Consider the following 5,252-nt stretch of genomic DNA (forward strand, 5'->3'; position numbering starts at 1 on the left):
AGAGGGAGCACAGGGGCTGAGGTATCGAGGGACAGAGGGAGTCCAGGGTCTGGGGTATCGAGGGACAGAGGGAGCACAGGCGCTGGGGTCTCGTGGGACAAAAGGAGCACAGGGGCTGGGGTCTCGTGGGACAACGGGAGAACAGGGGCTGGAGTCTCGTGGGACAACGGGAGCACAGGGGCTGGGGTATCGAGGGACAGAGGGAGTCCAGGGTCTGGGGTATCGAGGGACAGAGGGAGCACAGGCACTGGGGTCTCGTGGGACAAAAGGAGCACAGGGGCTGGGGTCTCGTGGGACAACGGGAGAACAGGGGCAGGAGTCTCGTGGGACAACGGGAGCACAGGGGCTGGGGTCTCGAGGAACGGAGGGAGCACAGGGCACAGGGGCTGGGGTCTCGTGGGACAACAGGAGCACAGGGGCTGGGGTCTCGAGGGGCCGCTGGGGAACAGCTGGGGTCTCGAGGGGCAGCTGGGGAACAGCTGGGGTCTCGAGGGGTAGCTGGGGAACAGCTAGGGTCTGCAGCGGTCCGGCATCAACTGGAACTGAAGTCTGCGGAGGTCTGGCAGCGGGAACTGAAGTCTGCGGAGGTCCGGCAGCTGAAACAGGGGCCTGTCGCGGCCCAACAGCAGGAACAGGAGACTGTCGCGGCCCGGCAGCAGGAACTGGAGGCTGTCGCGGCCCAACAGCGGAAATAGGGGACTGACGAGGCCCAACAGCGGAAACAGGGGGCTGCTGCGGTCCGGCAGCAGAAACAGGGGACTGTCGCGGCCCAACAGCAGGAACAGGAGGCTGTCGCGGCCCGGCAGCAGGAACTCGAGGCTGTCGCGGCCCAAGGGACCAAGGCCTCCTTTATAGTTCCTCTCTTTCACATCAGAGCTCAACTATGATGAATGTGCAGATACATTAGTTTAATGAAAACTCACAATAGTTATTACTAAATAATCAGAATACAGCGTGAAGGATGTGTTGGATGTGCAGGATGTGTTGGATGTGTTAGATGTGTTGGATGTGCAGGATGTGCTGGATGTGTTGGATGTGCAAGATCTGCTGGAAGTGCTGGATGTGTTGGATGTGCAGGATGTACTGCTGTGTGCAGGATGTGCAGGATGTGCAGGATGTACAGGATGTACACTGTACTGCTGTGTGTTGGATGTGCAGGATGTGCAGTATGTACAGGATGTGTTGGATGTATGCTGTACTGCTGTGTGTTGGATGTGCAGGATGTGCTGGATGTGTTGTATGTGTTGGATGTGTAGGATGTGTTGGATGTACTGCTGTGTGCAGGATGTGTTGGATATGTTGGATGTGCAGGATGTGTTGGATGTGTTGGATGTGCAGGATGTGCTGGATGTGTTGGATGTGCTGGATGTACAGGATGTACAGGATTTACAGGATGTATTGGATGTACGCTGTACTGCTGTGTGTTGGATGTGCATGATGTGCAGGATGTACAGGATGTGTTGGATGTATGCTGTACTGCTGTGTGTTGGATGTGCAGGATGTGCTAGATGTACGCTGTACTGCTGTGTGTTGGATGTGCAGGATGTGCTGGATGTGTTGTATGTGTTGGATGTGTAGGATGTGTTGGATGTACTTCTGTGTGCAGGATGTGCAGGATGTGCTGGATGTGTTGGATGTGCTGGATGTACAGGATGTACTGGATGTACAGGGTGTGTTGGATGTACGCTGTACTGCTGTGTGTTGGATGTGCATGATGTGCAGGATGTACAGGATGTGTTGGATGTATGCTGTACTGCTGTGTGTTGGATGTGCAGGATGTGCTGGATGTACGCTGTACTGCTGTGTGTTGGATGTGCAGGATGTGCTGGATGTGTTGGATGTGTTGGATGTACTGCTGTGTGCAGGATGTGCAGGATGTGCTGGATGTGTTGGATGTGCAAGATGTGCTGGAAGTGCTGGATGTGTTGGATGTGCAGGATGTGCAGTATGTACAGGATGTGTTGGATGTATGCTGTACTGCTGTGTGTTGGATGTGCAGGATGTGCTGGATGTGTTGTATGTGTTGGATGTGTAGGATGTGTTGGATGTACTGCTGTGTGCAGGATGTGTTGGATGTGTTAGATGTGTTGGATGTGCAGGATGTGCTGGATGTGTTGGATGTGCTGGATGTACAGGATGTGTTGGATGTACGCTGTACTGCTGTGTGTTGGATGTGCATGATGTGCAGGATGTACAGGATGTGTTGGGTGTATGCTGTACTGCTGTGTGTCGGATGTGCAGGATGTGCTGGATGTACGCTGTACTGCTGTGTGTTGGATGTGCAGGATGTGCTGGATGTGTTGTATGTGTAGGATGTGTTGGATGTACTGCTGTGTGCAGGATGTGCAGGATGTATAGGATGTGTTGAATGTGTTGGATGTGCAGAATGGACAGGATGTGTTGGTGTACGCTGTACTGCTGTGTGCAGGATGTGTTGGATGTACAGGATGTATGCTGTACTGCTGTGTGCAGGATGTGTTGGATGTACAGGATATATGCTGTACTGCTGTGTGCTGGATGTGCATGATGTGCTGGATGTGTTATATGTGTTGGATGTGTAGGATGTGTTGGATGTACTGCTGTGTGCAGGATGTGCAGGATGTATAGGATGTGTTGAATGTGTTGGATGTGCAGAATGTACAGGATGTGTTGGTGTACGCTGTACTGCTGTGTGCAGGATGTGTTGGATGTACAGGATGTATGCTGTACTGCTGTGTACAGGGTGTGTTGGATGTACGCTGTACTGCTGTGTGTTGGATGTGCATGATGTGCAGGATGTACAGGATGTGTTGGATGTATGCTGTACTGCTGTGTGTTGGATGTGCAGGATGTGCTGGATGTACGCTGTACTGCTGTGTGTTGGATGTGCAGGATGTGCTGGATGTGTTGGATGTGTTGGATGTACTGCTGTGTGCAGGATGTGCAGGATGTGCTGGATGTGTTGGATGTGCAAGATGTGCTGGAAGTGCTGGATGTGTTGGATGTGCAGGATGTGCAGTATGTACAGGATGTGTTGGATGTATGCTGTACTGCTGTGTGTTGGATGTGCAGGATGTGCTGGATGTGTTGTATGTGTTGGATGTGTAGGATGTGTTGGATGTACTGCTGTGTGCAGGATGTGTTGGATGTGTTAGATGTGTTGGATGTGCAGGATGTGCTGGATGTGTTGGATGTGCTGGATGTACAGGATGTGTTGGATGTACGCTGTACTGCTGTGTGTTGGATGTGCATGATGTGCAGGATGTACAGGATGTGTTGGGTGTATGCTGTACTGCTGTGTGTCGGATGTGCAGGATGTGTGGATGTACGCTGTACTGCTGTGTGTTGGATGTGCAGGATGTGCTGGATGTGTTGTATGTGTAGGATGTGTTGGATGTACTGCTGTGTGCAGGATGTGCAGGATGTATAGGATGTGTTGAATGTGTTGGATGTGCAGAATGGACAGGATGTGTTGGTGTACGCTGTACTGCTGTGTGCAGGATGTGTTGGATGTACAGGATGTATGCTGTACTGCTGTGTGCAGGATGTGTTGGATGTACAGGATATATGCTGTACTGCTGTGTGCTGGATGTGCAGGATGTGCTGGATGTGTTGTATGTGTTGGATGTGTAGGATGTGTTGGATGTACTGCTGTGTGCAGGATGTGCAGGATGTATAGGATGTGTTGAATGTGTTGGATGTGCAGAATGTACAGGATGTGTTGGTGTACGCTGTACTGCTGTGTGCAGGATGTGTTGGATGTACAGGATGTATGCTGTACTGCTGTGTGCAGGATGTGTTGGATGTGTTGGATGTACGCTGTACTGCTGTGTGCAGGATGCAGTGGGCCCGCGTCAGACCTCTGTACCTCCAACATGACAGTCTCTGCTCATCAGTTAATCTAATAACAGCTCGTGGAGGGAACCGTCAGCGTTTCACTAATTCAGTGATGAATCAGAACATTTGTATTTGTTTCTTTATGGCGTCTGAAATGAGTAGAGTGTTTGAGGAGAGTTTGTTCTTAAGTTAATCTTACAAATCGCAATAACTACGTTGTAGTAGCCTCTCCTCCATGACACCTTGCCAAGATAACCAAATCTTTTACTCATCTGGTAAACTGCATAAGTGCAATCTACCACCCACTCTCTCTCAAATAACATACCAACTCTCTGCTACTTGCGTTCTCTTTCACCATCTAGCCTTTCTGCTTGTATGCCAGCTAAATTGCGATGCCAATGCGCACTTCGGACTTTAATTTATTATCCGTAGGCTCACTGTGGTCCCAACCTCTAAAAATAGACTCCTGATTCCTGGACCTCCTGACGGAGACCGGGGCTCCACATCAAGCTCAAAAACCCTCAGTGCTTGTTATGATCTGTTTTGAGACCTTATGGCTGTTTTCAATCTCATCTATGCCAATCCACACACCTAATCTCTGCTTAATTCCTAATGACTCTGCACAGTTATTCTACTCCCCCTCACGCTCAGGCCGGCCAAAAACCATTTCCTCACACAGTCATCCATGTAAAAGAAAATGTCGTAAAACTGTCGACAGGACGCGAACGGCAAACAATTCAAGTGGACTCTTATGAATCGTTCATCCTAAGCTTTGTGATACCTGGTAACACTGTGACGTCGCCACAGTTTCAAGTCTTTGAGCCGAGCAGGAACATGACTGCTTCATAACCCACCGAACTAAAAAACCTTTTTGAGAATTCCTTTGATTGATATCCAATTCTTATCAACACAATATCCAATCGCTCTGGACCTGACTCTCTTGCATGTGATCCCATCACAACCTCTTTAAGAAGAAGTATCTCCTTCCACATCATAACCTGTTTTCGCCCTCCCTTGGCCCTACGATTAAAACACGTGGCAACTCTAAATGATGAAAAGCCGATTTCAGCTTACCGAGAAGGTTAAAGGATCTACCAGAAATAACATGTGATTGATATTACCCACTTGAAGTCTTTAAAAGTCCTCAAAACTTGTAACATCGCTGCCCTGAACCCCCTTCGCCTGTTCAGTGCCGTGTTAAAACAATAGATACTAGAGAATTAGCCTCTGAAGTGCAGCACGTTTCCGTGGTGCCTAGCAATAAGCAGCGCTGGTGAAAATAACGCTGAGGAATGTCATACTAATCTTCCAGGGCACATATTTAAAGGTCACCCTGCTGCTTTAACAAGCGGAGGTGAGGGGCGTGTCCTACGTCTCTTCCCATGAATTGGGGCCACACTTTGTCACTACGCCGGCCTGTTTATCAGCGGTTTGCT

Source organism: Cottoperca gobio, chromosome 11 (genome assembly GCF_900634415.1).
Source record: "Cottoperca gobio chromosome 11, fCotGob3.1, whole genome shotgun sequence".
Taxonomy (NCBI): Eukaryota; Metazoa; Chordata; class Actinopteri; order Perciformes; family Bovichtidae; genus Cottoperca; species Cottoperca gobio.